The sequence below is a fragment of the Sceloporus occidentalis genome, unplaced genomic scaffold (assembly GCF_023333645.1).
Source record: "Sceloporus occidentalis isolate IW3139 unplaced genomic scaffold, rSceOcc1.0.p SCAF_7, whole genome shotgun sequence".
Taxonomy (NCBI): Eukaryota; Metazoa; Chordata; class Lepidosauria; order Squamata; family Phrynosomatidae; genus Sceloporus; species Sceloporus occidentalis.
Genome location: NW_028316987.1, coordinates 77,854,225 through 77,881,165, shown reverse-complemented (window position 1 = coordinate 77,881,165; position 26,941 = coordinate 77,854,225).

Sequence of the window (26,941 nt, the reverse complement as noted above, 5' to 3'; positions counted from 1 at the left end):
GAATGCTGGCCTTTCTGAACAGGGAAAATCTAGTACCAATGGCAGACTTCACTGACATGACTAACTAATTAATCCTCTGCCATCCCACTTTTTGAGATGCTTTAAAAATGTCCCAGTTTCTCACACCTCCTCCCACTTTCACCCTTTGTCTTCAGTTTACTTCAGTTGTTTACTTAAATTAGTTTGAAGTGCAAAAGAAGTTTGCACTCATGTTACTATTTGCCCATTTTTCAGATCCTGAGGGCCAGTGTTGTATAGGAATGTGGAGAGGGAAGTGCATACCTCCTGGAGGAACCCAATGGATCTTGGTGGAAGATATTCTCAGCCTGTTTTTGGGCATGTTCTTCTCTGATCCCTCTGCTCTCTGTTACCAACAAAAAAAAAAAAAGGGGGGGGGGTTGCAGCAAAACTGAGTGCTGGGGATGGTGACAGGGGAGCCATAGCATAGTTCCACATGTTGAACCTCTAACACTACATCCCCCATGTGGGACCTCAGCCTCTGTATGGATTGCTAAGAGAGAGGCTTGTGTGTTTTTGATAGGAGGTCTCCTCTGGGATGAGTCAGAATGGTGTAGTGGTTTGAGCATTGAACTACGACTTTGCAGACTAGGGTTCAAATCCAGGCTCAGACATGTCAACTCACTGGGTGAGCTTGGACAAGTCACACACTCTCAGCCTCAGAAGATGGCAATGGCAAACACCTGCTGAAGCAACCTGCCAAGAAAACCCAATGATAGGTTCACCTTAGGGTCCTTGTTAAGTTGAAAACAACTTGAAGGCACACAGCAACAACACAACTCCTTCTCTGGATGTCTTTCAAAAGAAGCTGGACAGCTACCTGCTGGGAATAGTCTATCTGGAAATCTAGCATTGAGCAGGGAATTGGGCCCAATGTTCCAACACAACCTGCAGAACATCAGAAGGGATTACGAGGCGCTTGGTAGGAAGCTGAAAGGAATGGATGTACAGGTTGTCATCTCATCTCTTCTGCCAGTTGAAGGGCACGGTCCAGGAAGGGAGAGGAAAATAGCGGATGTGAACAACTGGCTTCGCAGATGGTGCCGCCGAGAATGATTTGGATTCTTTGATCATGGGCTGCGGTTCCATGAGGAGGGACTTCTTGCAACGGACGGGTTGCATCTCACGCCAGTTGGAAGAAATGTTTTTGCCAACAGTCTCAAGAACTTGATCAGGAGGGTTTTAAACTGAGTTCCGAGGGGAAGGGAGACAATATTAAGGAAGGTGAAAGGGCTGGAGAAAATAGTCAAACAGACATAGAGGAAACAAGAAAAAAAGGGCAAGGACACAACAGTGGGAGGCAAAAAAACTTGCACAAGCAGCAAGTAAATGGGACCTGTGGTCTGCGATGTCTCTACACTAATGCACAGAGCATGGGAAATAAGCAAGATGAACTTGAACTCCTAGTACAACAAAGCAAATATGATATAATCGGCATCACTGAAACCTGGTAGGATGAGTCTCATGATTGGAATGTGGAAATAGAGGGGTATAACCTTTTTAAGAGAAATAGGCCAAACAGGAAAGGAGGAGGAATAGCACTATATGTCAGAGATATTTACACCAGTGAAGAGATCCAGGACATCAGTCATGGAAGCCAAGTGGAGTGCATCTGGATAAAAATTAAAGGGCAGGGAAACAACAGGGATGTTACGGTGGGAGTCTACTACAGACCCCCAAGTCAGACTGAGGAATTGGATGATATCTTTCTAGAACAGATGACCACACACTCAGAAAAGAGAGATGTAGTAGTGATGGGTGACTTCAACTACCCTGATATTTGCTGGAAGTCAAACTCAGCAAAATCCTCAAGGTCTAGCAAATTCCTCACTTGCCTGGAAGACAATTTCATGGTCCAAAAGGCAGAAGAGGCAACAAGGGGTCAGCTATTTTAGATCTGATCCTAACCAACAAGGATGACTTGGTTAATGGGGTGCAGAAAAATGAAATGCACAGATATAGGATGGGGGACACCTGGCTGAATGAAACTACATGTGAAAGGCATCTGGGAGTCCAAGTAGACCACAAGTTGAACATGAGTCAACAGTGCGATGCGGCAGCTAAAAAGGCCAATGCAATTTTAGGCTGCATCAATAAAAGTATAGTGTCTAGATCAAGAGAAGTAATAGTGCCACTTTATTCTGCTTTGGTCAGGCCATCTGGGCACCACAATTCAAAAAGGACATTGAGAAACTGGAGCATGTCCAAAGGAGGGCGACAAAAATGGTGAAGGGTCTGGAAACCATGCCCTATGAGGAACGACTTAGGGAGCTGGGGATGTTTAGCCTGGAGAAAAGAAGGTTAAGAGGTGATATGATAGCCCTCTTTAAATATTTGAAAGGATGTCATGTTGAAGAGGGAGCAAGCTTGTTTTCTTCTCTCCAGAGAACAGGACCCGGAACAATGGATGCAAGCTACAGGAAAAGAGATTCCACCTCAACATTAGGAGGAACTTCCTGACAGTAAGGGCTGTTCGACAGTGGAATGCACTCCCTCGGAGGGTGATAGAGTCTCCTTCCTTGGAGGTCTTTAAACAGAGGCTGGATGGCCATCTGTCAGGGATGCTTTGATTGGGATTTCCTGCATGGCAGGGGGTTGGACTGGATGGCCCTAGTGGTCTCTTCCAACTCTACGATTCTATGATTCTATGCTTAATTCTATAACTGCACAAAGTGCTTTTAATACCTTTGTCATAGCACTCCTATAATAATAATAATAATAATAATAATAATAATAATGGCATGTGGTGACACAAAGCTGGCTGCATATTGGTGCTCAACCAACTCACCCCACCCCCCGCAGTTGTGTAAGACGTGTTCACCTATGAGACATGAAACAGACCTGAGAGTTTTCCATTCTGTTGGTGTGAATGTGCAATCACTTTCACATTGCATTTGTAGTTCACGTCTGCATCCTACAGATGGTACATCACAAGCTCATTTAAGCAAAAGCTGTTGGTGGCTTCCCTGTCAGTGGGGTGGTGAATCTGCTCAGACCTTTAGTTCAGACTTTAAGGAAAATATCCAAGATACTGAAACTATTCTTTACAGGAATTCCTTTACAGTTTAGACTCAAACTTGGACTCACTTTCTTACTGACATGGAAGTGAGCAGCCACCACTACCACTCACCTGTGAAATATCCTGATGCCAATCAGTTGCATGTAGTGCCTTTTCTATTTATTTTAGTCAAATTGTACTTCCTTCACCTCTCCCTGCCTAAGTGGCTCAAATTTCTAACTTGCCAGTAGATGGCAGTTAGATGCAGAGTACAGCTGTTCCCTCCCAAGAGAAAAAGAGATTAAAAAATAAACTGGGATTTTAAATGAGCCAGTGGTTTCTGTAAAGCTGTAAAGCTGACTATTTCATTCATAGAAATTTGCTGATTAATGAAAGCGATACTTCCCATGTTTACTTCATTTAGATTAAGATAGCAAGATATACTTACTACATTGCAGTAATTTTATCCTAAACCATAACATATATATATGTGTGTGTAATGTAATGTAATGTAATGTGTGTGTGTGTGTGTGTGTGTGTGTGTGAGAGAGAGAGAGAGAGAGAGAGAGAGAGAGAGAGACTGAACAAAGATTGCATCCATACTATAGAAATACTCTGGTTTGACACCACTTTAACTGCCATGGCTCAATGCTATAGAATTCTGGGAGCTGTAATTTGTTGTGCCCAAACTTTGTTTGCTTGTTTGTTGTATAATTTCTTTGCACCACAACAAACATATTGTTTCAGTTGTAAAACAAACATACAAGCAACATTTCTTTGCTCCCAAGCATACCATGCTTTACAACTGCTTCCACATTCTTAATGTTAGAAGAAAACAGTAGCAGCCTACTTGCCAATGTTTGTTAAAAACATACAAAGAAAAAATGATTGCACATGTGTAATTTCACATTTTAAAGTCACTGTACATACTCATGTATAAGTCTAGAAGTTCTATGTATTGACCTGCCACTAAACATGGTTTAGTTTGGAATATGTGCCAAACCTTCAGGCTTTCTGAAAGACTGCATTCTCCCTTATGAGCCTGTCTTGGCTTTAAAATCTTAAAGGGATCTCTTCATCTCACCCCTCTTCACAGGCAGTTTGGTGGGAATATGAGAGAGGACCTTCTTGGTGACTGCTCCAAAGTTTTAGCACTCCATTACAAGGCTGCCTGCTTCCCTGTGGCCCTTCCATTAGCAGGCAAAGACCTTTTTGAGCTCAGAGAGGTTCTTGATCTCTAAGGAGATTATCGCACTGCCCTTTCCTTCCACAGTAGACACAGGATGTAAACTTTAATAGGCAGATTTTATCACACACCTCTGTGCCCATGCAGGAGGCATCCCATACCCAATTTGGGCATCTGCATACCTGATCTGGGCATCTCCTGCACTTTGAAATGTAAGGGAAAATCCTGGTTTTTGCGAGGTGCAGGAGAAGTCCAGATCAGGTATGAGGATGCCTGGATCAGGTATGGTATACCTCCTGCCTGAGCATGGAGGTGTATGATAAAATCCACTTATTAAGGGGAGAAGCGATAATCTCCTAACTAGATAGTGAAGAGGAAGCCTTTAAACAGATCAGTGCCATACCTTCCAATATGTCTTAGGTGAAATCGTACAAAATGGCAGCGCCCATTCCACACGGGGGCTGCCATCTTTACATAGCGGATGCACTGCGTCCACACGTCGCGCAGCGCATATGATGCTGCGAGTGCACCATTGGCACCTTGCGGCGTCATATCCGCGCCGCAAAGAGAAGCGCCATTTTGGCGCTTCTTATTTGCAGCGTGGAGGAGCCTCGCAGTTTGGACACTGGGGCTCCTCCGTGCTGCAAATGAAGGCAGCGGCAGACCGCCCCTTCTGGGTGGTCTGTAACGAGCCTGAGATACATTGTGGCCAAGCAACATCAGAGTGTGGTCAAGATGGTAACAGTTGTTAAGGAAGACAAACACACAAGCTAGGAGAGGCTGCAACAGTTTCTGCCCCTTCTTTTTCTCCTGCTGAGTGAAAAGAACTTTTGTACTTCAAACCCAGTTTACAACAATTGAAGTAAGTTGAGGGTGATGGGGGAATGGAAAAGGGAGAGAGAAACTGGGATATTTTAGAACATCTGAAAAAATGGGGCAACAGAGGATAAATCAGAACAACATGGAGGTATGTAATGATCAACTTTTTATTAATGTGTTTTGAAATTGCTTTTGAATTCAATTATGCTTTAATATTTTCATTTGTTTAATTATGTGTTAAGATTATGTCCTGAAACCTATTGTTAGTCTCAATAAGAGTATCCCCAGTCAATGGGAATTTTCTATCTGTTGACTCATCATTCAGTCACTGATTCAATTGTTAAGACTAACCAATAGGATTTGGGGCTTATAACTCACAATGTCTGTTGCAGCAGAGCCACTGTAAGATCCAGTTATTGGAAAAAGACAAGCCACACACCAAATAAAATAAGCCCCAACAGATTGGATCAAAAGTCTATCATCAGTTTCCAAATGGGTTTGGCAACATGCTAATAAGTAACTTTTTCTAAGCCCTATGATAGACACCTCTTTTGCAGCTGGGCCTTTTTCTCTTTAGCAGTTTGTCATATACAAAAGTACCTGGCTGGTTTGAAAATAAGGAAAGCCTTCAGTTGACATATGATCTTGTCAGCCTTGCAGAGGCCAATGCAATATTTTTGCCCAAGCAACACAATTGCATCAGTGAAACAATACAAGACTTCTTGATTTGTGTTTCCCACATGTCAGCAAGACATGAACAGCAATTGCACAAAATAGCCAAATAGATTATGTTTTTGAGAAGGGAGGAATTATTAACTGTCACTATTTATATTACTAACATGCCCAGTAATGCTGCCTGCCTGTTCTTGGGACACCAGACTAGATGAGAAATGAGTCGTGGATAAAGAGAAGACAATGAAATTCAAAGTGTACTGTGAGGTCTTTGTGATCCTCTAAGAAAAGCAATGTGTTGCAGCTGCTTAGAAACAGCAAGGGTCAAAGCATTTTGTGAATTTCCTAGAGGAAAGACATCCCAGGATGGCTGGGAAATAGGGCAGAGAGGAACAGGAGCAATCAAAGTAGGAGTTGATTCAAAAGTAGAGCAGGTTTATAGAGCAGAGGAAAGAACAAAATTAAACATAATAGAAGGATGTGCATGGAACCAGAAATAGGCATGAGTATAATCTACAGTGCAGACTTACATGGGGTTCATACCACTTTAACTTCCATGGTACTACCCTTTTGATGAGCAGGAACAATGGAAGGACAATGCTGTCTGCCACATGAACTTCAAGGATTCTGTGTTCCTTTTAAACTTAGTTGGGAAATGGATCTGTATCATTGTGAATGGTACAAAGCATGGTGTAATGGTGGTTTTGAACTGGCAATTAAGAGCCATTAGTTTTATAAAATCCTTTCTTCTAATGGAAAAGAAAACTAAGAGAACTCTTTGGTATGGATCAACACAGCTGCCTGCATTTTTTGGTTTCCATAAAAAAATCTTGTTCAGTATTTTGGAGGAGGGGGAGCTAATATTAAAGCTACCCTTTATATATAGTATAACTTAGTATCCACTGGAATTTGGTTCTAGGACGCACGCACACACACACACTCATGGATACCAAAATCTGTGGTTGCTCAAGTCCTGTTATATACAATGGCATAGTAAAATAGTGTCCCTTATATAAAATCAGGGTTTGCTTTTGTGGGGGGATTTGAATATTTTAAAGCTATGGATGTAGAATAGATACTGCGGACTGACTGTACTTATCTGAAAGGCACCTTAGGCTGCATCTGCACTGCAGAATGAATGCAATTTGACACCACTTGGCAGAAGCGCACAGGGGTGTGAATCCTGATTGTGTTTTTTTCATGATTTTGGATTATTTCATGGCGATTCGCTCACCTTAAGCCTCCTGTGTAATATTCTTTACTGTCTTGAGCTTATTTAGGTGAAAGGTGAGACATAAATGTAGCCCCCGCCATCATCATGGTCATTACCTTCATCTAGATGTAATAATCTTGGGTGGGGGGTTAGAGGAACTGATGACAAAGAACAGGCAAAGGTTATAAAATATCAGAAAAAACAATAGTCGTGATCAGTGCTATAAGGAGCAATCTCAATGGACTGACAAAACTGCTGAATGAAATCACCATAGACAAAAATCTCAATAGTACAAAAATGGCACTACTTGGAACATGCCTCATTATGCAGTGATACCTCATTGATTCCTAGATTATAAGATAGATTCCAAATCAAAGATGTATATGCACCTTTAAAAAAAAACCCAGAAGTAAACTTCCAGGTGCAGGGAGCAGTCATGGGGTAAAAAATTGGTCCCCAGGACCACTGCAGTTGACTACCTAAACAAACAAACAGGATAATAGGCTGCAACCATGTATCTAAAATGCCTTCTTGTTTGATATAGATAGAACTGTTCTAGAAGTGAGATAATATCACACTACACCATTATAGCGCTATCATTTCACTTTAACTGCTATGGGTGCCTCCTGTGGGATCCTAGGATTTGCAGTTTAGGGTGGAGCATTTAGACTCCTCAGCCAGAGAGCTCAGCTAAACTACGAACCCCAGAATTCCACAGTTAAAGTGGAATAATTGTGCTATAACAGTGTAGTGTGGGAGCAAAAAGTGCTTTTCCAGAAGGAAACAAGAGAACCTGACTTCTTCAATCAGGGTATGAAACAGGGAACCAAGTGTTATAATAAGAGCGTCTATTTGGAACAACAAAAGGAAAAAAGACAGATGTCTCTACAAAATTGAAAGTCATGAAACTTAGGAGCCATACAACACACCATGCAGAAGATCTGTGGTTTCATCTCTAATGTCTACATTTAAAAACAGCTGAGACACATGGTAAGGGGATTGCAGGTGGTACAGCAGAGCAGTGGAGAGAGGATGTTTTAACTCTACCCTGTTTTCCTAACTTCTGTTGCTTCCCTGCTGTGGGGCAGGATCTGACATGATACAAGCAAAATAAATGTACCTGTTTGTTTTAGTTTGATCCTATTATATTAATGGTTGCTCCAACACCATTTAATCCTCACACCAACCCTGTTAATTAGACTGAGGGGAGATTTAAATCAGATCTACCCATTCTTAGTCAGACAGTCTAACATTACACCACATTAGATGTATGCTATTTTCTGCATGTTCTCAAGGTACCTGAATTGTGGCATTCTAAACCCATGCACAAATACACACAGAGAACAAACCTCCTGAATGAAAAATGTGTTAGAGATTTAAGGAGAAGGGGCCTGAATTATGACCAAATCTGTCCAAGAAATGCAATGATTTTGATGTTTCCAAGAGATATAAGATAGATGTTCCCTTGCGCGTTCTTGGGGTGGGGTGGCAAAATCTGGGCCTTGCAGTCAGCCAAAGGATATGAGAGGGAGATTTTTTTAAAAAAATAACATCAGTGTAATGTTAAACAACCTCCCCAAACATTAATGGGAGTAATTTAAACATATTTCCTGTAATTTGTAATATTTATTTTGATATATGTTCAGAATGTTTATGTAATTTTTCCCCCTCGGTGCATGAGCCGCTCTTGGCAAAGCAAACCACATCTTCCCAGGCGTGCAAATCTGCTATTATGATTGGCTGGGTTTTAATAAATGATCTTTAATACCAAATAACTGGCCAAAGGCTGGGCAGCAGGACTGTGCCAAGAGGACCACATTGCCCGGGCTTCCAAAATGGAAACAGTGACTCCTCATCATTGATGGCTTGACCTTGTTTGACTTCCAAATGACCCCACAGGAAGGTCCAGCTGTCCCAGTGTTACTTTTACCCACAGGGCTCTTTGGCACCCATAAACATTTCCCCAGCTTTGGGCAATGTACAGCCATCTACCTTTGCTATGGCCTCTTGGGAACTGTTCCTGTCAGTTTAGAAATAATGAGTTTCAAAGAATATAGTTTTGCTGTCATTAGTAACTTAATTAGTATGTCAAGTAATGGCTTCTACTTAGTTTCAAATTTTTGTTTTAAGGGGTATTTTGAGTGGAATTTACAGGAGTCTTTCAAGATTTATCCTTTTTTCTTGTCGATTAACTTTTTTCCTCCTAAAACATCAGTGGGACATAACAAAAAAATATTTCAAGCAGCTCAAGAAATGATGTTACAAATGTGAGAAGCAATGGTAACAAAGGTTGCTTGTCAAATGCTGCAACAAGTTATGGGACAAGTAACAGGTAAAGAAAGCATTCCTTTAAAAAGTAACTTCCCATGCTCTGGTTCATTTATAGGGAAGCAATTGTGGCACATGCCAGCTGTTATCATAAGAGGAGTTATTTATGTGCTGTAGCTGAACATGGAGATAAGGATGGGTCTACTCTTACTGGGACTAAACACTGGATTTAGCCATATCTAAATGGCAGCACTGCCATATCTGGAAAAGATGCACAAGAAGCATTCTTGGCTTCGGTAGAAAGATAGACAGACAGAACATCCTTTAGAAGTTGTTCAGAGCTGTATGGTGAGTATATTTAGATGTGTTCCATATGTTTGGCCTCCAAATTCTTGTCTCAGTTATAAAAAACAGTAGGAGTTTCTTTTTCATTTATCAGGTTCTACCTATCTGAAACCTTGAGGATAGTATTTAAGCTCCAATTATATATATATGCACACAGTATTGAGCAAAGTGTACTGAAACTTATTTCATATTGTGTTTAATCTCAAGGCCCAACATGGCAGTACAAACCACTTTATGGAAATCAGTTTGACTTTATCAGTTATGTTATTTTCTAGCACCATCTGGTGGCTCAGTTGTATAAACTGAGGACATCTTGCATAAATTAACATTTTGAGCATAATAAAATAAGGTGTAACATACATATTACAGACCAAATAACCAATTTTTACCATATTTATCATGACTGCATTTAATATCCTTAACAAAATCAAAATCTCTATCTTTCTATTCACAATGATTGATGCACAAATATTAATAGTTATACAACTTTGAGATCTTTTCCTTCATCTTAATTGCTTCTTCTGCTTTTAATTTGAAAAGGAAAGAAAATCCTACCAATATCATATGCTCCTTACTCAAACCTATGGTGTAACTGATCTAGTAATACTGTGTACAGTTCAGAACATCATGCCTAGAAAAAGTATGGAAAGAAGGTGGAAGAAAAGGCTACTAAAATAATAAGTGGCTAGAGCCGCTCTCCATGACTGAAGGTTATAATGTTTTGTTGTTGTTGTATGCCTTCAGGTTGGCAGGAATTAATGACAGAGGTCTATATTAATATGCAAAATATGGAAAAAGTTGAAAAATCACTCCCTTTCTCATAATACTAGAATGAAGCTGAATGGTGAGAAATTCAAGACAGATGAAAAAAATTGTTGTTGTGTTCCTTCAAGGTGGGATTTTCTTGGCAAGATTTGTTCAGAGGAGGTTTGCTATTGCCTTCCCTTAAGGCTGAAAGCATGTGACTTGCCCACAGACACCTACACACAATAGTTAAATTGTGGGATTTTCCGCCAGAAGATATAGTGTTGGCCCATCACCCTGGACAATTTGAAATGGGAATTCAACAAATTCATGGAGGTGGGTCCATCAGTGACAGTAGTTACTAGTCATGGCATGTATGCATTCCTCCACATCAGAGGCAGTGCACCTCTGTATTTCAGCTGCTGGAGAGCATGACTGGGAGGATGCGACTGTACTAATAGTATGTAGGCTTCTTGTGCGCATCTAGATGGCCACTGAATAAACAGAACATGGGACTAGATAGCCATTCAGTCTGCTCCAACATGTCTCCTTCTGTGTTCTTAATGACCTATCATATCACGAGAGAAAAGAAAGCCCCAATATTTTAAGTCATGGTAGTTTAGCTGCCAAGGAGGGTCACTGCTGTGGCTGTTCAATAACTGTAGGGAAGAGAAGAGGGAAGTAATTCAGGTAAGCAAGAAGTAGCCCATTACAGCTGCAATTGCAGGTGAGGGGAAGAGTGACTAAGTTGCTCTCCTAGAAGAAGAATGACCTTGATTTTCTTCTCCTCCAAGCCAAGAGGAGACACTTCTTGGTCACCTGCATCATTTCTCCCTCCAACTAGTTTAAAGCTGCAACTTTGTGGGGATTGATGGCTATGGAGAGTGCAACACAGTGTTGCACATGTAAAGCCTTATGTTCTGCATGTGAAATGCAGGATCTGAGAGAAGGTTCTACTCATAGTGGCTATTTTGCAACTGCCACTTCCCCCATTTAAATTTGATACCACTTGGTTCTAGTCTTTGGAAGATCAACATGTATGTGGGATGCATGAATATGCCTCTGAGAACACATTTCTTTGATACTGGCATCTTCCAAGCAAAAATGGTCAGGGGAAGAAGAAGTTAAGAAGACATTTGATGTAATTGAAAACCTGGGTTAGTGTAGCAGTTTGAACATTTACTTTCTTGAACTCTGGGTATGCATTGGAGGAAGAAGCTGCAAATGGGAAAGCAGATTTACTCAGCAGAAAAAATTCGCTTCTTACATACATAAGAATATGCTTGCCACCCCTAGAAAATTTTCCAGATTTTTTTTCAAACAAAAAAGGCTTCCCTTCTCTGAATATTAATGACACAGATAAGTCACTACTATTAATGACTATAAAATGTAAACAGTGGCAGCAGGCCATGAATACAACAGAGATGACAATGATGTGAATCTTTCTGCCAATATAAATATTGTACAATTCATCAGATTGTGCTGAATACGTTTTTTGAGATAAAGATCCAGAAAAAGCACTTAGAAGCATGTCAACAATCCCACAGCCCAAGCACTGTCAGTTTTCTTTAGCAGATTGGAGTGACTGGCCACAACCTCCTGGCAAGTTCTCCTGGGAAAGAAGAGAAACATGTTGGCCAAAGAAACATGTTGATGCCTGGCAGAAAACCTAGAGTGCTTTCACCACAAATAAAAAGTAAAACCTAATAATGGGCAATACTCTGTTCTTTCATGGAACCCTCAAATCTGCTGGCTTGCCCTTCTGTGGACGGTGTTGATGTAACTGGACCAGTACAGGAGCACAGCACTTTTTGCTGAGCTCCCATTTCTTTTAATGGCTCATAGAACATCCCATTAGCACCAGCCATTGTGGGATAGTGAATCCACTCTCAGTGGAAGAATAGAATCACAGAATTGAAAGGGATTGCAAGAGCCATGGAGGAATACACAACTAAACACTCATGAGAGATGGCTAGCTAACCTCTGTTCAAGTGAAGAAGAATCCACCACTCTTTGAGACAACATATTCCACTCTCCTTACAATCTTACAGAAGGGATTCATTGGTCCCCTGAGATGGATGCCACCAAACATCAACCAGCACTGCACCCCACGTAAATGCTAGTAATATGCCTGTTCTTTTTTTATACAATCTCCCATGTTTTGTGAATCTGCTTGAGACATTTTTTTGCCTAGAGGCAAAATATCCGCACTCCATTTCAAGCGTGGAAGCTGTCCAGCCTGACTGTTGAATATCCCTTTGACACTAGCAAAAGGAGTGGAATAGTGGGGTGGGCGGGCTATAGGCTCATTTACTGGATGGAGGACAGGCTACATTACACACTGAGACTTTATCACACAACTCCTCTTCTTGCCATGATCACATTACTGAAGGGAAGTACATATGCCAGGGATTGGAAGCACTCCCTCCTGTATGTCCCTGCATTAGCATGACCAGTTTGTTACCATCCCCCTGTACTCTTTTTCCACTCTCATCCTTACTCCAGCCTCCCTACCCCATGCCCTACCTTGTGTTTGTGCATGTGTTTGTGTGTGTGTGGTTATTTTTAAAATGCAGAGCTGGAGTTATGCTAATAGTTTTTAAAGAAAAGAAAACATAAATAAATAAAAGAAAAATGTTAAAACCCAGCTGTTCTGGAATAGTGAAGAGGAGGCAGGACGGGGGAGAGAAGGCAACACTGACACCATGTGACTGTGCAATCCCACAACTGCCACAGGATAATTTACCACATCTGTAGACTAGCACTATACCTACATGATTGGGAGCTTATTGATGGGTTTTCCCCAATGGCAAGGTGTGGACTAACCATCATTGGAAGACAAGGCTGCAATGAGATGGAGATGGTGTCATGCAATGCATATCACCAAAGGCACTATTATCAAACTTTTAAGACAGTGTGAAAACCATTTATGATAAATTTCCAAGTCTTTTCTCTAATACCTTGCCATCTCAACCCAACACCTAGCATCTGCTGTCAGATGCAGGTGCCTCACTCTTTTTAGTGGCAGAAACAGCTGTGTGCATGAACCATATACCTCTTTTCTTTTAGATATTTTGGAGAGATTGCATATATAAATAGATTGGTGATTTCCACATCGCATGGATATACTCCCTTTCTGCAGCAAGAGGGGGCAAGATAAAGGGCTACTAGTATCAAGCTAGAACTGATTGGGCTAGAACAAAATCTTGGGATTTTTGTGAGAGTGTGTATGTGTGTGGGGAGTCCAAAAGGTATCACTTCAATGCAGTTCTTGCAACAAGAGTAATGTAGAAATCACTGTAGTGAGCAAACCATTTTATGCAAATGTACACTGTACTGAATTGTTTGGGTGTGATATACAGCACAACCTAACCATGGCCCTGAACTACTTTGCTATGTCCATGTCTTAACAATGGATCTATTGTAAATCAAACAGCTGAAGGAGATTTTTTTTATTAAAAAAAAAAGTATTAGCATGCCATACCAAAGACCTTATCATCTCTGTATGTTGACAGAAAAGAAACAGGCGGGTAGAAATTAAAAGCACAAGTATGCGCCCAAGTAAAGATATTAGCATTAAAACAAGGGATCCATTCTCTAATATGTGACCTCTGGCTGGAAGCATTTCTGTAGAAGGTCTCTGGCCATTTTTTGTTTTGTTTCATTTTGGTCCCATTTGCTTTGGCATCAAATATCTTCTCCGCAGGCAAGCTGGGGAAAAAGTTGTATTAGCCACTCATGTGTCTCATAATTCCAGAATCTGCCAGAGCCACAAAATGAGGGGGAAATGTCTACCTCACAGATGGGAAAGAAGCTTTGGTGACTCAGTTAGCATGTTAAATTATTTTAGTATTACTTCTCCTGTAGTAAGTTAGGGTGTGGGGTGGCTGAGCCAAAGAGAACCCTGGCTATATTTGATTGTTAATTCCCAGTGATGAGGGGTTTCTAGAAAATTTTCAGGAAGAAGTGATTCAGCTTCCTAGGAAACCAATGAAAACTGTGGCTGCTAGGAGGAGGCTCCAAATAAACATTGAAGCCAGTGAAGGAACATGGAGGCATTCCTGCTGAGAGAACCTATTCATGTGCAGACCACTGAAAATATATCTCCATCCCATCAAGTCTGACTAGATGCTATTTTAAGGGTAGAAATGATGTCAACTCTTCATGTCGGAAATCCAAATTTACCTCACATTCTTTTGCTTTGCGCATGCCACTTCAGATACTGAATTAAATCAGGGCTTGTGCCCATGGTTCTAATGTAGGAGTAGGGGGGAATCTTGGCAAGTTGCAGATTGGGTCCTGCTTTCTTTTTTATTTATCCCAAACAAGTGAGATTTAAAAAACACTTTCGCCACACAACTGATGGAAGGCATTGTACTTAGTATCTAGTTTGCCCTTAGTTTTGTGTGTCCTGAGGCGCTAAGCACTTGTGAGATAGGATGAGCTCAGAAACAGGCTGCAAGAACAGGGTCAGTGCAAAGCATCCTACTACTTATATCTATTATGAACATATCTATTATGAGTATACCTATGAGTATACCTGTTGCCAGCCTCCAACAGAATCTGGTAGTTTGTAGTTTCTGGCAAGATACTCCACTAAAGATCTCTGTTGTAGTCTCCTGAAGTACAGGATTCAAGCTCTCTAGCAGAGAATGCTGAGCATCTCACAAAACAACAAATCCCAAAGCCTTGTCATGGGTGCTAAAATAGCACCGAAGTACTATAACTGTGTAGTGCAGAAACAACCAGTCAGAGCAGACATCACAATCCCATCTGCACTGTACAGAGGACACAGTACCTGAAGCCAGCCAAGGTATTTTGAAACATAACATAGAAAATATACCTCAAGGACCTCTCCCCACTGAAAACCCATTAAAATACAGTTTAAATAGAAACCAAAGGAAATAATAAACTGTTACACTTTCATTATAGCCCAGACTTGCTGCTTGAGGTGACTGCCTCATGAAGCCTAATGGAGAGTAATTGGCCCAAGTGTGTTTTGTGGCAAACAGGGATATGAAGGCTGGCTTGTTGAAAGATATCAGTACTGTGTCGCAGGGCTGTATCTGAATATAGTTGGCCCTCCATATTGGCAGACTTGCTGTCCTTGGATTGGAGCATCTGCAGATGGCCCAGCTTCATTCTCATCAGTGATGGTGCCTGTATGTGGCTGCGCCAATGCGGTCACATGCATGTTGCACCGCCATTGACTATAATGGGACTTGAGGTCCTGTGGTATTTGGCATCTGCACAGGGATTCAGAACAGAACCCCCACAGATACAAAGGGCTGATAAGAAGTAGCAGTCCCTTTCTCTCCCTTCAAGTTATCATATGGCTAGCTCTATTCCTCATGACAAAGCCCACCTATCATTTTAAACAAGTGTTTCTGAAACCTAGGACTTGTCTACATTACCTATATAGCCTGATTCCTCCCCCTCCCCAGTCTGTGTGCTGTTTACACCACTCATCCCCAAAATCCTGAACCAGGTCCAGACTGTTTACATAACACCCAGACCTGATTTGTGGTCCACCCCTTTAAAAAATTACATTTTGCTCTGGATTTTCCAGAAAACCCAGAGCAAAATGTGGCAGTGATGGCTGGCTGACCTTCCACTCAGTCCCTGCAAGCAACCCTGTCCCTGTAATGCACTTTTTGCTGCAGCAGGTAAGTGGGGGATTCTGATTGAATTCAGGGCCTGAATACTCTGAGAGGAGCCCAGAGTATTCTGGTAAACATAGATGAACCCCTAGTTCTCAGTGGAATCAATTTGCCACAGAAAGCTTATCCCATTAACGAATAAGCAGATTTATTTCTTCCAGTTTGAATTCAGGATCTGGGAATTCAGGATTTATCAAACCTAAATCGATGCCTATCTAGATGGGATGCCACTGCCCAGGTGTATCCCGGGTAGAAGCCTCACTCAGCCAGCACTTTTTTGAAGTCAGGGAGCTTCTGATTTCAAAAATTGGCTGGCTGAGTGAGGCTTTGACCTGAGATGCATCTGAGAAGTGGCATTCCAGCTAGATCAGCAGTGATTTAGGTATGATAACATCTGGGGGCATCCCACATCCTGAATTCAAGCCAGAAGAGGTAAGCCGGCTTATTTGTCCATGGGATAAACTCCTAGGTCCAGGTTGACTGTGGGCCAGTGAGATGGGGAAAGGCTTTACTACTGACAAGAATAATCTTTTTTTGTACTTGCATAGCACAATGAGTCTGCTTTGAGGATGTAAATTCTCAAAGAATTATGGTAGTTTTCTCTTTGCTGTGTGATATAATATATATTCCCAGCAGTATTCTCTCCATATTTAAATGTCCCAAAATGTTGCAGAGGAATTATTCTGAAGCGATAAACACAGGATAATTCCTCACAACACTTTGAGACATTCAAACATCAGGGGAAAACTGCACAAAATCCTCACCGGTCTATTATTCTTCCATTTTTCAACCTAGGAATGAATAATTACGAATATTCCTTCCATCTCCCCACTGTAATTGTTTCCTCCAGCTGTGTCTTCCTTCTGTAACAGTGAGTTACTCTTCCTGTCTACTGTTCAAATCTTTTAACATTGTTCCACCCACAATGCAAGGCGGAAAGGGCAGGATCACCCCCAAAGGCTGATCTTCAATGGATCAAGAAAATCGGCTTCATCCAAGACCACTTGAAGCTGAATAGCAACTGCCCTCTCTATCACCTCGCTCAAAAATGGTAGATGAGAAACAGGCCTACAATTTTTCATGTCCAGGGGGTCAAGGGAGGGTTTTTTCAAGAGCGGTCTAATGATTGCTTCTTTCAAGGAAGATAGTATATAGCCCTCCCAAAAAGAAGCATTGATGATACGTCTAAGAAGTGCCATCAATGCCTCACCCCACTGGATGGCCAGCCATGATGGGCAAGGATCAAGAGGGCATGTTGTCTTTTTTACCTTTCCAAAGATCTTGTCCACATGATCAGTACTCAGTAGCTCAAACTGATCCAGTTTAATCTCATAAACGGGTTTACTGGACACCTTATTAGTCGATTTTGCTTCAACATTGGCGTCCAAATGGGCTGTTATTTGAGAGATTTTGTCTGCAAAGTAGTTGTTAAAAGCATTGCAGCAGGCCGTTGTTGGGTTAAGTAGAGGGTTCCCTCAACAGTTCTGCCGGACGAGGGAGCAGACAGAGGCTCTTGGTTCTGCCCTGATCAGGAAACGATCCGTCCATGACAATGCGGAGGTATTAACTACCTCTGCCCACGGATATTCCTGCTCCATACTAAAGACCAAATCGAGAGTATGACCCGCACAATGTGTTGGCCCGTTGACCAACTGGGAAAGGCCCATGGTTGTCATGGATTCCATGAACTCCCGAGCCGCACCTGTTAGACTGGTCACGAGTGGGATGTTGAAGTTGCCCAGGACTAAAAGTCTGGTCGACTCCAACAGCAACTCTGAGACCAGTTGCGTCAGCTTGGATAGGGAGTCTGTTAAGCAACAGGGTGGACAGTATACCAAGAGAATCCCTATATTGTCCCTGGTCTTCAGGCATAGGTACATACACACGAGGTGGTCAGTCTTCCGGACAGGTATCCTGGTCAGGGTGAGATTGTCTCTATGAACCAGAGCCACTCCGCCCCTTTGCCCACTTTCCCTTAGCTGCTCAACAACAGCGTACCCAGCTGGGAGAGCTTGATTCCAAGTGATGGCACTATCTTCTCCCAGCCAGGTTTCTATGAAACAAGCCAGGTCGGCATTCAACTTGTACACCCATAGGCTCTGTTCTGACCTTTAGGTGATTAAAGGAAAGTTGTCCAGCAGGTACAATTCTTTTCCTTTCTCCTTGTGTCCTTTCTGTGTGGAATTGCTATGTGAGAGAAGTTTGGACAAAGAGCTGTCCTTGATCTCCGATGAGGCACCAGTTCCCATCGTCTTCATGCAGTTGTGTCTGCAAATGACAAACCCTTGAACTCAGTAAAGAAAGCTCAGTAAAGAAAGAAGGCATCTGCACGAGAGAGTCTGGGGAAGAGACTTCATTTTGTGCCTTGTGTGCAAGATGGCTGATTCCTGTGACAAGTGTGGTTAACATAGTATATTGTGTTTACAGATGCTTTCTCCTCAACCATTATACAGATTTTCTTGATATAAGCAATTATGGTGAAAGTCCCAAATGCCCCCCTCCTTTTTTTTTCAGGGGCCTACTAATAGAATTTCTGGAAATGTTTAATTTCCAGATTGTATCAAAAAGCTCTCTCAAACAACAAGTATATCATTTGGAACTATTTATAGAGCTTCAGTGCTTTCTGAACATGTTCCCCATGAATGGTTTTTGACCTTAAGGTTTGTTTTGCTTGGATTACTGAAAATTATAAACAAGTTTCCTTTCTTTTTTTAAAATGAAGCATTTATCTCTGAGTCTAAAGATTTTTTTCCCTGAGAAGGGAGATGATGTGTAAAAATAAAGCCTGTAATCAAAACTGAACATCAGAAATAATGGGGAATACTGGGTATGCTTAACTGGGGTATATACTGTTCCCCTAAAAGTTGCCTGCTTGGTTTCTCCACATGTGCATTGGTTACTGATCATGAAGGTCCCTAGAGAATTAAAAATAACGTTTGTAAAGGGATAATAAATGGGCTGCTTTTAAAGAACAACAACAAAAGCACGAGTGCATGATGCTTGTCACAAAGATCCATGGATGGAGGCCAAGATAACTGGATAATTTATATTCTGTTTATTCTGTCACAAGGAGGCACACTGCTCAACCAGTCGTACAGTTTTATTACTAACTTGAGAGGGAACCACAGCACTATATTAATGGCAGAAATTGTTAGTCTTAACCCAATTACATTCAGATGCAAACCTAAAGGGTTTTGTCCTGTTCTGCTTTTATGTTTGCCAAGAGGCAAATAGAGGCATCTGTTAATACAGAAGTGGGAACAGTGCCATCTTCCAGATGTTGCTGAATTACTACAACTCCTAGAATGCCTCACCATTGGCTATGTTGGCTAGGGTTGTTGGCATTGCAGTCCAACAATCTCTGGACGCCCACACAATTTCTACCTCTCTGCTAAGGGCATACTCTCCAACATTTTGCAGATGAAAACCAAAACACATGTGACCAGACAACATCAGAGTGTGGTTAAGAGAGCAAATGTTATTAAGGAGGAAGAATGCATAGGGTAGGTGAGGCTTAAGCTGTTTGCTTTTCTCTGAGTGTACAGGGAAAGGGCAACGTTCCTCTCTTCTCTTCTCCCCCCGGCTCAGTTTACTAAGTGAAAACCTTTTGCAACTCAGTTTGCAGCAATTTTATGTAAGCTGAAGACAGAGTGGGAAAGTAAGAGGAGGAGACAGAAACTGGGACATTTTAAAAGCAGCTGAAACAATGGGATGACAGAGTTTTAATTGGTATTGTCTCTTCCAAATTGGGAGTGTAGGAGGATATGTAAGAATAGATGCCTACTCCCAGGCTTTGGAACTCCCTTCCTAGGGAGGCTAGGAAATTTTCTTCCCTGTTGTCCTTCCACTGCCAATGAACTTTTCTGTTTGCCAGCAGACTTTGGGGAACTGAATCGCAAGGCTTTTAATAGTATACTGATTTTTTATGTTTTGACTGTTAATGGATTTTTAAAAATAGTTTTAAATCTACAGACAGTTTAATCACAATTTAGCAATAACGTCTGTTGTTGTTTTAGTCATGTTTTTACTTATGTAAACCTCTTTGAGGTTCATGTTCAGAGAAAAGTGGGAGATGGAGATGATGATGACGACAACAGTGACTGATGCATGGCTACCAGGCCACAATATATATGAGCTCTGGAACCAATACTGAATTCTTACCATCACAGAACTGGAAGGTACCCCAAGGACTGTTTGGTCCAACTGGCAGAGCAGGAAATCCACCACTAAAACACCCTAAGACGTGGCCATCTAACCTCTGCTTAAAAAAACAAAACAAAACAAAACAAATGAAGAAAAGTCTACAAGTCTCAACTGCCAAAACAGGAATATATCACTAAAGAACACAAGAGGTGGTAATCTAATCTCTCTTTTTAAAAAATCCAATGAAGGAATCTGTTAGTTCCAACTTCCAGAACAGGAATCTATCACTAAAAGACTCCAAGAGGTAGCTATCTAACCTCTCTTTTAAAATACCCAAAAGAAAGTCCACAACTTCTTAGTCTCAGCTATATTACAGACTTTTGTTGTATCCGGTTGCCCGACTAGTCCCCACACCTAATCATATCAGTTTGAGCATAGGAACAGAGCCTGCTCCTGTCCCACGGCCCACCGGTTAAGGAAGAGTGCTGTCAGAGTGTCGGCCCCCTTCCTATGTGTTTATTGAAAATGGGCTAAATGCCTGAACTGTGCTGATAGCGATTCAGGATTTTTCCTACTGCCAACCGCATTTTTGATGTAGGTCTTAGATTCATTCATAGATATCGGAAAGGGATGTAAACAACTGGCATTTGGAAGTAAAAAGGATGAGATGTAATTGACTGAAGAGGGTTTTATGTAGTGCAGACTTGGTTTTTCTAGAACAGTAATTCCCAGAATCTGGCCTTCCATGTTTTTTGGACTCTGGCTCCCAGAATTCCAAACCATTGGCTAAGATGGCTGAGGCTCCTGGGAGCTAAAGGCCAAATCACTCTGGAAGACCAGAGTCTGGGAATCACCATTCTAGAGAGAAGATATGTTCAGTTGCATCAGTGTATTAATAGGACGATATTAGTAGGAAGCACTAAAGGACAGCAAGACAACATTAGTCAGTAGTGCCCATAGACACAGAACACAAGAGATGCCCTTAGATATCTTGGTGCCTGAAACAAGTGATGGTTGTGATGGTGGAAGGAAATAAATAACTTAAAAACATTATCTCCCATTCTGGTATTTCTGGAATTTGGATTTAACTTCATTTCAGATATAGATTTGGGATGCATGGGTGCATCTATTTTTATGACTCACTGCTTGGATTTCTGGATGCTATTTTCTGGTGCTCCCAAGCAAAAGCAAAACAAAGACATACCACCATCCATTTATGCACCAGGTTTAAAATATATTTGATATTACACAAACACACACACACCAACGTGAGATGCTTTGGTATAAAACTCCAGCATTTTATCCCATCAAATCATCTCATAATTTGCTTTGCGTAATGCATGAAGTGATGGTCATCCTTTCTGGTTTTGTAAGTAGTTTTAACATATAGTCTGGCTCTTTTCTGGTCTTGTAAATTATAAGGTTCCAGATCCCATCTGATCTTGGAAGCTAAGCAGGATCAGCCCTCAGACTGAGTGCTAGATAGGACCCTGAACATCAGGATTTGAATTCTTGCTCAGCCATGGAAAACCATTGGCTGACCTTGGGCAAGTCACACTCTCTCACCCCCAGAAGAAGGCCTCCTTTGAACAAATCTTGCTAAGATAAATGCATGATAGGTTTGTCTTAGGGTCATTATAAGATGGACATGACTTAAAAGTACACAACAACAAGCCAAATTTGAATGATTTTTAGACATCAAAGATGTTTCTAAATAGAGAAATATACCTACACTCTCCCTGTCTCTGTTCAATGAAGGCTGAACACTTTCTGGACACTGGCCTACATTCTCTTCTAGTTCTGACTAGAGCAGACATTGAAGTCATTAGATCATTGATCTGAGATTCCCATTAGAGCTTGTTCACTCCTCAAGGGTTGTCCCAATATTATCTCATTGAAGGTCAAGATGTTCTCCCTCTTGACAATGAATCCTGCATATGGTCTGGAGCTCAAGGATTTTTCGTGTGTGATTATATGGTCCTCCTTCCAAACTTTTAACCCCAAATAAAATGTATTCTATGTGTATCAGAAGTAGGGAGGTTGTGAATCAAGAAGGGAGGTCAGAGGATGCTTGCCAAGGGAGATCATGATCCCCTGAGAATTATTATCTTAGAACTATTTCTCCATGATGTTGTCTATGGAACCAGTTTGTTTTGGGAAAAGAAGAAACATGGATGTTTTGTAATCTGTTGTCTCAGAAATTGCTAACTGAAGCTTGTTTGATGAAGGGGAGAAAAAGCCCATTATACTGTGGGATGGCTCCAGAGGAGACAGAAGAGGAACAAAATACAAATTGCTAAAATTGGAAGCTTATCAGACAACAGGAAAGAAGGTTGCAATCCAAAACGTTCCCACTTTCAAGTAGCACAATTCTGCGTCAAATGAACAGCAAAGCTTTAAAGCAATTAAGTGAAAGAAATCAGAAAAAAGAGAGTGTGTTTATATAAGCCCAACCAAGCCACATACAAGATGAATCTCATTTAAGTAAATGTTTTCATAGGCAATATAACCTTAGCGTCTAACACAAGTCATCTTTGCAGTAAAGCATTCCTGTGCTGCCAATTTTGCTGTCCCTGAGGACTACTGGAAACAAAACAATACATGGGAATGGAATCGGATCTGTTCTAGGCTCGAGACTGGGGACTTTATCGCACCCGCTTTTTTCAATGTTACGGGTACAGGAAGAGAACACTCATGTGCACGCGTGACCACCCCAAAACGGATTTTACCGCACACCAAAGCGTCCTCCAAAAGGCCCCTTTCCATCACCCGGCACCAAGCCGTCCCTGTTCAGTGCTGACGGGCACCATTTTTGCCTGACGGAAAGGCAAAAATGGTGCCCATCAGCACTCAACGGGGATGGCTTGGCACCGGGTTACAGAACGGGGTCTTTTGGAGGATGCTTTGGTGTGTGGTAAAATGCTGACGTTCAGTGCTGATGTGCGCCATTTTTGCCTGACGAAAAAGTTCCGTCAGGCAAAAATGGCACCCATCAGCACTGAACGGGGACGGTTTGGCGTGGGTGACAGAATGGGGTCTTTTGGAGGATGCTTTGGCATGCGGTAAAATCTGTTTTGGGGTGGTCCTGCGTGCACACGATCATCTTCTTCCCATACCCGTAACATTGAAAAAAGCAGGTGTGATAAAGTCCTGGGTTCAGGGCCATTGAAATACGATGATCCTTTCTTGGGATTGCATATGTTTGCTGTTGGTCATGCGCTATATTCTCTTGAAAAGGCAAGCAGATTTAAAAGCTATGGGATTTACTTTGTTTTTGTTTTGCTTTTTTAAAAAAAATAAAAAATTAAAAACCAAAGATTCAACATCCAGAACCTGGTGAAAAAGGCATAAACATCAAATCAAAAGCCAAAATACTGTTGGCATTATTTCTTGTCATATCATTGTTAAGTATTTTGGGGAAATGTTGCACAAGGAGGTCAGAGAATCAGAGAGTTGGAAGGGGTCCTATGGATGATCAGGTCTAATCCCCGGTTCAATGCAAGATTTCCAGTTATAGCATCCTTAGGAGGCAGCTGATTAGCCTCTATTTGAAGACATCCAGAGAAAGAGACTTCATCACCTCTCATCCGTTCTCACTGTCAAGACATTCCTTCTAATGTTCAATTGAAATCTACCCTTCTGTAACTTCAAACCATCAGACCTAGTTCTACCTTCTCAGGTAGCAGAGAACAAGCCTGCCCCCCCCTTTTTTTTTTTGTGGCAGCTCTTGAAGTATTTAGACAGGGCAATCTTGTCACCCTTCACTCTCCTCTTCATCAAGATGTACCTATCCAGCTCCTTTAATCTTTCCTAGTATATTTAGTTCTCCATACTTCTTATCATCTTCCTTGTCCTTCTCTGAACTCACTCTGACATTTCTATATCCTTCTTAAATTTGGTGCCCAGAACTGAACAAAGTACTCCAGATGAGGCCTGAACAGTGCAGAATATAGTGGACTATTACTTCCCTTGGAAACGGTGGTTCTATTAATGTAGACTAAGATAGCATTTGCCTTCTTTGCTGAAGCATCACCCTGCTGGCACATGTTCAATTTATGTTCAACAATAATCCCAAGATTCTTTTCACATGTAGTACTGTTGAGCAAACTATCCCTCATCCTATATCTGTGTGTTTCATTTTTATAGCCAGATGGTAGAATTTTGCATTTAGTTTTCTAGTTTATCAAGCTCCTTTTGAATTCTGTTCATATCTTCCAGTGTGTTAGCTCCTCCCTCCCATTTTGTATCATCTGCAAATTTGCCAATTGGAAACCATTCTATTCCTCCATATTCTGTCCTGACATTTGCCTCTTCTCCTGAGTACAGGTTATGCATCAGGACAGTCAAATGTTGTGACACAGCCATTTCCTTAAGAGCAACCCATAGTTTTTCATGATTTATACAATCAAAGGTTTTGCTATAAAGCACAGGCTGATTTTTTTTTAATTCTTTGGTGCGCTCCATTATCCAACATATGTTTGCAATATGATCCTAAGTGCCTCTTCCTTTTTTGAACTCAGCTTGGACTTCTGGCATTTCTTGTTCCATATATGAGGACTAGCGCTATGCAAATGCACAAGGGCTGCTTGATTATTTAAAGCATGCAGGATACAAGGGCTCCAATCTCCTGCAGGAGCTGAAGGATTTTCATAGTGTTTATAGTGTTCATGATAAAGGGTAACTCTTGGTAATTCCCCAGAATGGTTAATCAGATAATAAAGGCAACATGTCCTCAACCATGTTGTAGTCATGTTTGTTTCAAGTACTGAGGTCAATGAGATTCAACACCAGAAGCTTAAATGGCAGCTGGGATGCCTGATGCTGTAAAATATCTCTGATATATTTGAAGCTAAGAAGGATCAGGGTGATAATTTCCATCTCTTAAACCCAGTGGGAAAGGAGTAGGATAATGCAGAGCATTCAACATGATCCTAAAGACCCCTCTCAGAAAGACCTGAGGTCATGTTCCTCCTACCACCAGGCTTTATTATATGAAAGGGTAAGACTTTCTACTCTGCAAAAGCAAGTTGCAGAAGAACTAGAGGTATTTGGGTTAATGTACAAGAACAGGGGGGATTAAGAGGCCCAGTCAATTAAGGTGATCCCTTTAAGGCTTTGCCCTTTCACCTTTGTGAGCTTGGTTTTAATTCCTGTTCAGACTGATGTGACTAAACTCATTCTAACCTGACAGCTGACACAGGTCAAAAGTTAACTGTTATCAAGTATTAAAAGGCAAAATTCTCAGGGCCTCTGAAGAAACAGAAAGATTAAAAAATCACTGACAAGAAAAAGAAAATCTATAGTGGCCTTGGTAAATTTTTGTCCCTTTTGTTGTTGATCTGAGTTCAGTTGAGGTACCTACTGGCAAAAGAGCACTACACACACAGTTTGATGCACTGAACCCTTTGGGAGTGCAAGCTTCTTTTGCTTTTTCCTTTAATCAATTATTGGAGATGAGAAGCTATTTAAAACCTGACACGCTTTTGCATGGAAATGAATTCTGGTTTACTGACTGGGGGCTTATCTACACTGGTGAAAACTAGCAGAAAATAGCAAAGAATTGGAACAATTACTGATGAAAGTCAAGGAAGAAAGTGCAAAGTCAGGTTTATAGATAAACATTGAGAAAACAAAAATAATGGCCACAGATGAATTACATAACTTTAGCACAGATGATGAAGACACTGAAACAGTTCAATATTTCCCATCTCTTGGCTCAGAGGACAATATCACACTACACTGTTATAGCACCATTATTCCATTCTAATTATTATTCTATTATTATGCTATGGCTGCCTTCTGTGGAATCCTGGGATTCACAGTTTAGGGAGGGGTATTTAGAATTCTCAGCTGGAAAGCTCTTCGGCCTTTCTAAACTACAAACCCCAGAATTCCACAGGAGGCAGCCATAGCAGTTAAAAGTAGAATAATAATGCTATAAGGGCATAGTGTGATCTTGTCTTAGTCATTAATCAGAATGGACACTGCAGTCAAGAAATTGGAAGAAGACTAGAACTTGGAAGGAACTAGACAAGATCCTGAAGACATATAAATTAATACTTATTTGGTCAACTCATATGATTTGTGGAGCTGGAGATGAATTCTATGGATACTGTGGATTGCTAAAAAGACTAATAAATGGGTCCTAGAGCAAGTTCTGGGTCCTAGAGGCCAAGATGACTAAACTGAGACTGTTGTACTTTGGACATATAATGAGAAGATATGACTCACTAGAAAAGACAATGGAGCTTGGTAAGGTAGAAGGCAGTAGGAAAAGAGAAAGTCCACATTCCAGATAGATAAGCTCAACTCAAGAAGGCACAGCCTTAGTCTGGTGGCGCAGTGGTTAAATGCCTGTACTGCACCCATTCACTCAAAACCACAAGGTTGCGAGTTCAAGACCAGCAAAAGGGCCCAAGCTCGACTCAGGCTTGCATCCTTCCGAGGTCGCTAAAATGAGTACCCAGACTGTTGGGGGCAAATTAGCTTACTTGCTAATTAGCTTACTTGCTGTTCACCGCTATGATCTTTGGAATAGCGGTATATAAATAAAACAAATTATTATTATTAAATTATTGATGACAGGGTGACTTGGAGGTCTTTCATTCCTAGAGTCACCATAAGTTGAAGTTGACTTGATGGCAGTTAACAACAGCCAAGTCCTCATGATGATTATTACAATGAATGGGTGGGAAGGAGAGGTGGAAATGGCATCACAGGAGTAGCCTGCAAATTAATTCATTTGAAATGTTTATCTACTACCCTTCTTTAAAAATTAATTTTAAGGCAGTTCACAACAGTACAACAATTAAAAAGAGAACTGCTCAAACACCACAGAAATGAAAAGAGTGCACAAAAGCTCACAGATATGTCAC